We start from the raw sequence: 11,601 nt of genomic DNA, 5'->3' as shown, positions 1-11,601 counted from the left end.
GACAGACAGGAACACACATAATTTTTAAAAAAAGATTTATTTATTTATTACATATACAGTGTTCTGCCTATACACCAGAAGAGGACACCGGATTGAATTGTAGATGGTTGTGAGCCACCATGTGGTTGCTGGGAATTGAACTCAGGACCCCTGGGAGAGCAGTCAGTGCTCTTAACCTCTGAGCCATCTCTCCAGCCCCGGAACACACATAATTTAAAGAATAAATAAACATATAACTTCAAAATATTTTTGGTAGCCCCTTATTGTTTGTTCTGAAAAAGCAAGTGTCGGTTCAAATGGCATTGATGATGATGGCTAGTGGAAGCAATACTGCAGTTGGACTGTCCTATGAAATGATATCACAGTAGCACATATATGTGTTTATTATATCCCAGGCACTGTCCAAAGTACCTTTATATACATTGACTCATTTAAATGTAATACGTAGCCACTGTAAGATATATATATTATGAATACCTTTATCTTGTAGTTAAAGAAACAAGTGCAGACAGCTATAACATGTCTGTGGTCATTCAGGAAGAACTAGGATTCAAAACCAGGATGTCTCAGCCTAGAGTGATGGAACATGTCTTTAGTCCTAGCAGGTGGATCTCTGAGTTTGAGGTCAACTTGGTCTATATAGCAAGTTCTAGGACAGCCAGGGCTATATAAAGAGAGAGCACCTGTCTCACAACCACCCATAGCATGAATTCTAATTGGTCTTAGTAATAAAAACCCAGAGTCAGATATAGGGGTAAATGCTGAAAGACAAAGGAACAAGCCACAGCCACACCTCACCTTGAGAACTCCTCAGCCAAAAGAGACTGAGCTGCTGTCTCCTCCCACCTTATATTACTCTCTCTGCCCAGCCATCTCGCTTCCTGTCTGTCCTTACAGACCTCCAGACCTCTATAGTTAACTAGTGGCTAGCTCCACCCTCTGCTATTTGGGCAAGCTTTATTTGTTAAGAGTACAAACAAGATATCAACCACACACCCCCACTCCCCCCACCCCTGAAACAACAACGACAAATCAAAATAAAAAACCTAGGAGTCTATGATTCTTTTTTGGGGGGGCATGTTTTCAAACAGGATTTCTCTGTGGTTTTGGAGACTGTCCTGGAACTAACTCTTGTATATCAGGCTGGTCTCGAACTCACAGAGATCTGCCTGCCTCTGCCTCCCAAATGCTGGGATTAAAGGCTTGCACCACCATTGCCCGGCAAATCTATGATTCTTTTTTGTTGTTTTTTTTTCAAGACAGGTTTCTCTGCGTAGCCCTGGCTGTCTTAGAACTCACTCTATAGATCAAGCTGGTCTCAAACTCAGAGACCTACCTGCCTCTGCCTCTGGAGTGCTGGGATTAAAGGCATGAGCCACTAAGCCTGATCCCCCTGCTTCTTGTAACACCTGGTACAAAGCACTGTTTCATGATTCATTCGTTTCTTAATTCACTTACTCAACCAACCACTGAACTGTAACATGAATGTTTCTGGCCCTGCAGGTCCCACAGCCGTTGAGCCACAAATGAACACACTGACACTATATCAATTACGAACTGTTGGCTGGTGGCTTGGGCTTCTTATTGGCTAGCTCTGTCTTAATTACTAACCTATAACTACTAATCTATGTATTTCTACATGGTCTTACCGGGAAACGCCTGACTGGCGTCCTCTCTTTCCAGGCTCACATGTTTTCTCAGCTCTGCCTATACTTCCCAGAATTCTCCTCTTCTCCTAGTTTCACCTATCTTCCTGCCTTATTGGCCAACAGTGTTTTATTCATTAACCAATAAGAGAAACATATACACAGAAGGACAGCCCCTGTCACTTAACCAACAAGCCAACCAGCAAACCAGCTAATCAAGGAGCCAATCAGCAAACCACCCACCCAGCCAGCCAAGCAATGTATGTATGTGGTCTGTGTTGCAATCTATAGCAGCTACTCTGCAAGACAGGAGCTAGAGTAGGGATTAGAAGAAAGAGGTGGTGTCCTCATGCAACTTACAGATAACTGAAGGAAGTAGGCACCAGTGAAATACAAACATAGCTAATTATAACACTGCAATGTAAGACAGAGGTAGCAGGTACTGGAAGAGAGCTCACAGGAAGGAATTTAACTTAGCAAGAGTCCTTGAGAAAATACTGAGTTGGATCTGAAAGTTGAAGTTCACCACCAAATGCCAGCTGAGCCGGTTTTTCCAAGTTCCTGGGACAGGGAACTCAGTGCTGGGGAACTCAGAGGTCACTGAGGTCAGCGAGAGCCTAGTGCTAGGGGAGGCCAAGCTGCATAGGCAGACCCGTGCGGGCTGCAGAAGGTGGTTCCGGGTTTATCTCAAGGCCAGCAGGGAGAGGCCACCATTTGTCTCCTCCGGGGTCCCTCCTCTTGCTACAATGGAGAGGATGGGTTTGAGATGGTCTGGTCTGAGGCGCATGTGGGTTGCGAGGCTTGTGGCCACTTGCAGGGCTCAGGTACAATACTACATGATAAAGCTCAAGCCAGAGTCCGGCCGCGGACGGGGTTGGTGCTGGTGGTGCTGGTGTGGAAGGATCCAAAGGATTGTTGGAAGGCCAAAGTGGCAAAGCATGGATGGATAAAAGAGAGGGCAGTTGCTTCACAGCCCTTGAGCTTCAGGAGCTTAATGAAGGTGCTGTCTGCAGTGATGAGGACCTGGATCAGACCAGGGTGGGCCTGCCCTGGACAGGTTGCATTTGGAGTTGACAGTGCAGTTTTAATGTTGCAAAGAATAAAGCCAAAATGTAAATCTCTTCACCTGGACTTTGACCAGAATTGAAAAGTAACAAGAGTAAGAGCAGGCATGCGCAGTACCCACTGTCCTCTCGAGAAACTGGGTTTTACAGGAGGGCGCTCACTTATTCCTCATCCACTATTGCTTTATGTCTGGGAACAAGTGCACTTAAAGCCACTGCTTGGAACATCAGCTTTACTAAAGAGAGGAGCGCTCTACCATCAGAGTAATTGTTTCGACGCCGTCTCCACGTAGACTGACTTGTGTAAGCCGTCATTAATTCTTTGTATAATTAATGCATAAAGTGCAGAGTTTCTATTAATGGAAAAGCAAACTCAAGCGTCACGCTGGTAATATCAATAACATGCATTTGTAGTTACATACTTTAGATGACTGTGGAAGCTACATTTTATTACATTAATAAAACGTAAAACCTCCTGAAGCAACCCAGAAGCGAGCGACAGTGATTCGGTTAGAGCTCACTGCTTCACCTATCTGCCAGGGGTCTGCAGGCACTGTTAGCTGGAAGGGACACTCGCAGCGTACAAGGGAATCTTTGTCCCCCACAAAAGGAGGCTATTTAAGTTTCTCTTTTTAATAATAGTATAAATTCACTGTACAAATTAATGGGTTGCTTTGTGACATTTTCATTTGTGTATCATGTTCTCTGATTATATTTCATCTCCACCAATTTTGTTTTGGTTTTGGTTTTTCTTTTTTTCTTTTTTTCTTTTTTCTTCCAGACAAGGTTTCTCTGTGGCTTTGGAGGCTGTCCTGGAACTAGCTCTTATAGACCAGGCTGGCCTCGAACTCACAGAGATCCGCCTGCGTCTGCCTCCCAAGTGCTGGGATTAAAGGCGTGCGCCACCAACACCCGGAGGTTTTGGTTTTTCTAAACAGGGTTTCTCAGTGTATCCTGGAACTCACTCTGTAGGCTAGACGTGGCCTTGAACTCACAGAGATCTGCCTTCCTCTGTCTGTCTTCCGAGGCTGGGATTAAAGGCGTGTGCTAGCACCTGCAGTTTCATCACCCACTCTTAATCCTCCTCCCACCTCTGCCTGGTTCTGCTCTTTCTCCAGTCCTGCTCGCATGCATGTACTTGGGTGTGTGCATATAAATACACGGAGTGAGATAGAATTTCAATGCAAGATTTTTAAAAATCTTGAAAAATTGCATGATTTGTATAGATAGTCTAGATTTTTGTATGTGAGAAAAACAGGTGGAACATATCATTGGGAATTTACTTTCTGTCAGCTAACATGATGGTCTCTGCCCCCATGCATTTTCCTGAAAATGAATAAAACCCCACTGTGTACGTGCCTTGTGCCCTTCATCTGCTCGTTTGTGATGGGCACCTGGGTAATTGTGTAGCTAAGCTACTGTGAATAGTGTTTCCGTAAACATTGGGGTCAGCTACTCTGTGCTGTGTGACTTTGATTTCTTTATACGCTTATAAAGTATAGGCTCCCGGATCATGTTCCATTTTTCTTCCTTTTATCACGGGATGTTCATATTGGCTTTCAGAGTGGCTATGCCAAGCTACAGTCTCACCACAACTGTGTGCGTGTTCTTTCTTTATCTTTTTTTTTTTTTTTTTGGTTTTTCAAGACAGGGTTTCTCTGTGGCTTTGGCTTTGGCTTTGGAGGTTGTCCTGGAATTAGCTCTTGAAGACCAGGCTGGTCTCGAACTCACAGAGATCCGCCTGCTTCTGCCTCCCGAGTGCTGGGATTAAAGGCATGTGCCACCAACACCTGGCTGCATATGTGCTCTTCTTTCCTGGCTATTGTGGTTTACTTTCTTGATGGCGTGAGGTAGAATCTCAACTTTCTTTTTTCCCCTTTTAGACGGGGTCTTGCTGTGTAGCCCTGGCTGCTTGGAACCCATTCTACAGCCCAGGTAGGCCTTGACCAGGAGACCATTCTGCCTTTGTTGGCTGAGTAGTTGATTACACATCTGTAACACTAACTCGTACCATGATTTATTGGCTGAAATTTTTGTGTGTTTATTTTTCTTTACATATTCTACATATCAATCCCTCACCCAATAAATAGCTGGCAGCATTTTTTTCTCCCATTTTGTAGCTTGTCTCCTCAATCTGGTTACTGTTTCCATTGATATGCATAAACATTTTAATTTTGTGTAATCCTATTTGCCAATTGTTTTTATTACCTTTGGGAAGTCATATTCAGAAAGTCCATTATTATTCCTAATGGTACATCCTTTCCATGGTGAACTATTGCATAGTGATGGAATAGCATGCTATTATGAATGAGAGTCGTTATAGCAAGAGTAAAGATAATAACCCAACTAAAGACAAAAAGGCATTTATCCAGACAGAGAGACCAGCTACTATTACTGTATATTCCTTCTGAAGCATACATTGGATATTAGGGGACTCACAGGAGAGTCCTAACTTATTTAAAGATTTATTTTTACTTTCCTTTATGTGTAAGTGTTTGCATATATGTATGTGCACCCTGTGTGAGAGCCAGGTGACCATGGAAGCAAAACCAGGCTTAGATCCTGTGGAACTGAGTTAGAGGCGGTTGTGAGTCACCTAACATGGGCACTAGGAGCTGAATCAGGGTCCTCTGGAAGAGCAGCGGGTGCTCTTAACTGCTGAACCATCCCTCCAGTCCAATGGAGTGTTAATTTCATGAAGACGTGAGACTTGTGTAGGGTTGCAAGTGCTGCTCTAAGTTAATATCTTGGTCATGTTGACCCCTTGAAAGGACAAGTGTGTGGGATGGTCTATCCAAGCTCCTTTAGGTGCCTGTCACTCACTCTGAAGGAGGAAGCCAGGAAGGCTATCTTGGGTAGTCCTTAGATGCTCTGAGGATTGTGAGCAAGTCTCTCTTCCTAGACAGGACATGGGCGAAATAGCTTTGTTCTGGGCATGGAGTAGGAAGTCTCTAAATATGGAGATCCCTGGAGTGAATTAAAAATATCTTAGCATCTGGGGGCGTGGCTCGGTGGTGCAATGCTTGCCCAACACTTACAAGGAAGGCCCTGGGTTTGATCCCAGCACTGGAGAAAACGATGCTAGAGGCAAGTGTGTAACCGTCTCTGTCTAAAGTCCCAGAAACACAGAAGGCCCAGGTGACTGGTCCCTGTGCACTTGCTCCTGTCTGTGGTGGTCCAACAGCCAGTGTAGGGTGTCAAAAGCATCCTGTTTCTGATGGGACACCACCCAGAAGGCCCACAGAGTCATCCCCATTCCATTATCCTAGAATGCAACTGTTTGTGGCCATGGGACAAGGTTAAAATGTTTTGTTTTGTTTCTTTCAGTAGTAAACTACCAGGTTTGAAACAAACAAAAAATCATTTATTGTAAAAAAAGAAAAAAAATTCCCAGAATAATCTTGCATTCAAATTATTGTCCCAGAATGTCTGATTACTTTTATTTGTGCTTTTTTTTTGCCACAGCACCAAAAATGAGGTTGCTTTTCTTAGGTATACGATGGACTTTGGACTGTCCAAATTTGTCTACAAAAATACCTTGCTCTTGTAGAAGCCCTGAGTTTGATTCCCAGCACCCCCATATCACCTGACCACTGTCCATAGCTCCAGTTCTAGAGGGATCCACTATCCTTTCCTGACCTCTGAGAGCACCAGGCATGCCTTTGGTGCACAGACATTCATGTGAGCAAAGCACTAACAGACAGAAACTAAATTAAATAAAGCTTTAAAAAGATTTTGCTAAAAATCTATATTGTACGTGTTTTTAATTTTTTCTGAGGACAGGTTCAGGCTTTTGTAATATCCTTGAAATGGCCTGTGAACTCCCTCCCCAGAATCTGAGAAGCGTTTATGGACCAGAATATAAGTAGGCTATGAATACAAATGGAGCGCTTTCTTCCCCGTGTATTTCCTCATATGGCCAACAGGTGGCAGCATAGACATCAGCCTTCAACTCCCCCCTCACCTCCTACCCCGCACCCCTCTTTTCCTGACCTCGAATAAATTTACCCCATAAAATGTAATGTTAGGTTCCTATCATCAACATAACTGTGGCTTGGATAGACTGTGGACAAAGCGTCTCATCAAACTGCCCCCCAAATCTCCGTGGAAGAGTAAAGTGAGATTAGACAGCAGTCACGAATGTGGAGAGACAGTATTTGATATGCTTTCGTTAGTGAGAGAAAAAACACCCAGCTGGCTGGATCAAAGGCCCCCATAGCCTGGAGGACCGAATAGAATCTCCGGAGCTGCGGTTAGCACCTTACTACGGAGCATCACGGTTGAAACAGAACCCGTAGTGAATGGTTGCAAGAACTTTCGTATTCACAACAGCAAAACCATTTCTTGGAACCAACAGCCAAAAGAGCTCATTCACTTCTTTGGTTCCCCAGACACGGAGTAGAACAGAAAAAGAGGAAGTTGCCTTGCACTTGTGCCTCTGAGAATTTTTAATTTTGACAATTAAGTATCACTTTCCGTCCGCTTCTGTGAACTCACAAGGACCCCGGAGGTGGATATCTGTTATGAATTCTTAACCTTGCATACACTGGGCATTTCCTTCTCTCTTCCAACTTAACTAGCTAGTTCAAATATCAGTATTTTAGGCAGAAGATCCTGGATCGTTAATATGGCTAATGACATCGATGCATCTCAGGGTCAACTCATTTGTTTACTGGTATATAGTTAGTGGTGCCCGTAATTCTCAGAGATAGAATTAAGCTTTTGTTTAAGTTTAAACGAGTCCAAGGTCAAATCCCAACAGGACGAGCAGTTGGTGGGTTTGATGAGGTACATTATGGTTTTCACTTCCTTTCCTTTGAAAAGTTGCTATAAAATCCTGTGATTAGGAACAAGGAGCAGATAGATGGACGCTCACTGTGGCAGGCTGTCCCTGTGTGGGAGAAGATGATGGATAGAGAGGGCCTGGTGACAGTTGACAAATGTCACCAGAAGGGATGCAAATGTCGTGGGCAGAATGGGATTTGAAAACTGTTTGCCAGCCTGCTTGGGTTCATTTTTCACAGTCCGGTTCAAACTGCGAGGCTCCCTTGAAATGTAAAATAACCTCCAGGCAAAAACCAGAGCCGGGAATTTGCATTCTGAGTTCAGCTTCTCTGGGGATAATAATTACTGTTAGAAGGACCTCGGTGGATCAATCAGCCACCAATCAATTAGTATTTATGGAAATGCGGTTTTTGTCTAGTCTTCTATTAAATGTCGTGAGCAACAGGAGACAAATTGCATCCTAATCCCCCTGGTTGTGTGCCTGTTGTCTGCGGAGCCTCGCTGTGGGGGGGCGGGGGGGGAGAAAGGGAGCCACAGGGCGCCTCTGGAGGCAGAGGGTCAAAGGCCATCGTCTGAAGAGTATTTATTTATTTATTTATTTATTTACTTGTGAAGCACTGGGCGTTGAACCTAGGACTTTAGACACACTAGGCAAGCGCTCTACCGCTGAGCTACATCTGCAGTCCTCTTTTTCCTTTTTATAAAATTCCCCAGGCTGGCCTTGAACTTGGCAGTCCTCCAGTCTCAGCTTCCACCAGACCTCACCGGTTAGAAGGTGTTTTAAGGGAGCCTTGTGACTCAGTTGCACTCACCCCAAGCCCCTACACCCAGTCTCTTCCTTTCAGTCCTGGAGCTCGACACAGGGTTCCTTATAAAATGCTTTTATTGGATAACAGTTCCTGTCAGAAAGCTGCTATTTTGTTCTCAGGGGTGAGGGTGTGTGTGTGTGTGTGTGTGTGTGTGTGTGTGTGTGTGTGTGTGTGTGTGTTTTCCTGTGAGCTCTGACACAGAAGGGCCTGACAGGTCTGGTCCGGGTGGGTGGCCTTTTCTCTTGACCGCTTCGTGGTCTACATCTCAGGGACCATTTTAAAGGCTCCAGGTGTGTGAGGGGAAAGGAGAGATTGACTCTCTGAGAGTGGAATGCACCACACTTTGGGTTTAGTTTTTCCATGAAAAAAAAATGGTTGTTTTGGGAACGTTTCTTATTCCAGATTCTTACATGTTGGCCCCATGTATGGTTACTTAAGGCAAAAAAGCAAAACAAAACAAAAAAACAACTCCCCAACTCAGACACCCCCCTACCCCTGCAATTAAGGTCGGTGTCTTGGTAGGTGTGGTACAGGCCTGTGATCCCAACACTTCGAAGGCTGAGGAAGGTGAATTGTCTCTGAGTTTGAGGCCAGCCTGGGTGACATAGTCAACTCCAGGACAACCTTACCCACCAACTTCCTTCAAATTTCATTTAGACTGCATTTTGTTATCCTGGATTAAATTTTTAAGACAGTCTCATGAAGCCCAGGCTGGCGAACTCCTGATCTTCCGGCCTCTGCGACCCGAGTGCTCGGGTCACAGGAGCGCACACCACTGCTGCCGCATCTCAGTTGGTTGCGTGGGCGCCTTTATCAGGTGCAACTATTACTATGCCTGCTAGATGGCCCAGTCACTGCCTTCCCACAGTGTAGTCCTGGAAATTCCAGCTCCACAGCATAGTAATAGGGTTCCCCGTGGAAATGAATGTGTTTTGGACTAGGGCAACTTTCACAGGTGTCTGTTGTTTTGAGATAGGGTCTCATGTAGCTCAGGCCGACCCTTATGGGAACTTGACCTTGAACTTCTGATCTCCTGCCAGCATCTCTCAAGTGCAGGGATTATAGACAGGTGCCACTGCAGTGCTGGGGATTCCACCGGGGGGCGGGGTCCTCATTGCTAGGTAAACACCCCACCAACCGAATCACAGCCCAGCCCGCAGAAGACTTCTTGACAGGAAGTGTATTAAGTCTGAAGCCCAGAAGGAGATTATGTGTGGGCTCTAAAATGCCTTGTAGGACTTAGGAAATACCTGTGTATGAATTCACTCAGGTTTAAAAAGATCGTCACAAAAGAAGACAGAAACTGCCAGGTGGTGGCACACACCTTTGATCCTAGCACTCAGGAGGCAGAGGAAGGTGGATCTCTGTGAGTTCAAAGCCAGCCTGGTCTACGGAGGAGTTCCAGGTCAGCCAGAGTTGTCGAAAAGTCAAAAAAAAAAAAAAAAAAAAAAAAAAGACAGAACCTAAACAAGAACATTGAAGGTGAGTTAGTATATGTATAATGTGGTATATATCACTTTGGAATTTTAAAAATGAATTGATATTTGTTTCTTTTGCTTTAGGGTCTCACGTGGTGGAGACTGGCCTTGAACTCCAATCTCCCCAATATGTGTGCCATCACACTCGATTTCTTTTATGAATTATTTTTAAAATGTGTTTTGCAGGGAGGGTCCAGGCCCTGTCCTGGATGTAATGACAGACTATGGACACCCCCATGGAGGGCCTCACACTCCCTGGGGAAATGAGGGGATATTGGGGGGGAGTTGGTGGGAGGGTGTGGGAGGAGCAGAGGGAAACTGAGAGGGACCTGGAATTGACATGTGAAGCAACCTTCTTTCTAATTTAAATTTAAATTTAAAAATAAAAAATATCTTTTAAAAATGTGTTTTGCACTGATGTAGTTATTGAGAAAGAGGGTGTGTGTGTGTGTGTGCGTGTGTGTGCAGGCATATGCACCACGGGGCCAGTGTTGGGGTCAGGAGACAACATGCTAATGTTGCCTCATAGGAAATGCAGGCATATGCACCACAGGGCCAGTGTTGGGGTCAGGAGACAACTTGCTAATGTTGCCTCATAGGAAATGGGCTCAGATCATCAGGTTTAGGGGTAAGTTCCCTTAGTGGCCAGGCCATCTTGCCATCCCAAATTTTGTAATCGGAGACCAGAAAAGGCAGCAGGCAGGTGTAAGGTAGTGAATGAACACATTGTAAGAAATGAGTTTTACAGAATTTTAACAGCATGCTTAGGACGACAGATGTGAAATTATACAGTAGTGCCTTCGATAATACATATTTTGGGGCACAACCTGACATGTGTATCTTAAGATTCACGTTTTGCAATGTCTAAAACAGGCCAGGTACAGCTTGGGCCTTTTATGTATAATTTAAGAATGGAAACCATAACAACAATATGTGGGTAGGACGAATTGTTCTTCTGAATGGAGGAATTAGGTCATCGTCAGGCAGTTTTATCTGATGGGAATCCCTCCCTGTAGGTACTCAGGCTCGCCTCGCTTTAGCTGGGCGGCTGAGGCTCAGCGGGATGGCAGTGGAAGGATGCCATGGCTAGCAGGGAGTTATTTTCAGCGGCGATGCTGGTGCACCATTCCTCCAGTGACAGCAAGACCGGCCACAGCCTGTCTTAGCTTGTTGCACTGTGGCTCCAGCTGCGGGAATGGGAGGCTAACAAGCTTCCCTGAGACCACCGACAAAACCCAGGAGCCCAGTTTCTCAATGAGGAGAGTAATTGCATCAAGGAGACACGGCGTGATTTTTGCCTCTCCACGGGGTCGGGCGTGTGTTCCGACAGCTCCCTAGGGCATCAGGCTAGACCCGAGATGCTGAGAATGACCTTGGCGCCTCTCAGCAAGGCCACCTGAAACGGAAAAGAGAGGGTTTTCAGAAGAATGCTTGGACTTTCTTTAGAGAGAGGGGAGCCTTGTCACGACCACCTCGACCAGCAAGGAAGACGCGACTCAGGAATCCTTCTCACAGGCAGTTTATTCAGGACCTTGAACAAATCTTCTGACCCCAGGGAGTGCCCGCCCACAGCGTAAAAAGGCCCTTGGGCGGCCAACCCCGGTAAGCCATGTGGCGACAGCAGATAGGTCCACATACGAGGAAGCAAGCCAGATATCCAGCCTTGACCAAATAAGGAGTTGTTTATCACAGAGAGCACTTGCTATCGGGCTAGCAGAGGCGGAAGCCAGCACCATCTTAAGGGTGTGGCATTTCGCAGCTCTCTACAGAGCCTGTGGAACAGGCTGGGTTAACCAAGGACAGCCCCCTGGACGGGTAA

At 45.4% G+C, this 11,601-nt stretch overlaps 1 long non-coding RNA gene across 1 annotated transcript; it reads left to right on the top strand.

Moving 5' to 3' along the window:
• The first annotated feature begins 3,717 nt into the window (after positions 1-3,717).
• Positions 3,718-9,703, top strand: LOC121137203. Its single transcript, XR_005874434.1, has 3 exons — positions 3,718-4,309; positions 4,594-4,645; positions 9,575-9,703. It is a non-coding gene; the product is annotated as an uncharacterized LOC121137203 (long non-coding RNA).
• Positions 9,704-11,601: the final 1,898 nt, after the last annotated feature.

This window comes from Mesocricetus auratus, unplaced genomic scaffold (genome assembly GCF_017639785.1).
Source record: "Mesocricetus auratus isolate SY011 unplaced genomic scaffold, BCM_Maur_2.0 Super-Scaffold_100676, whole genome shotgun sequence".
In the NCBI taxonomy this organism is placed as follows: domain Eukaryota; kingdom Metazoa; phylum Chordata; class Mammalia; order Rodentia; family Cricetidae; genus Mesocricetus; species Mesocricetus auratus.
This window is presented reverse-complemented; position numbering and strand designations above follow the sequence as displayed.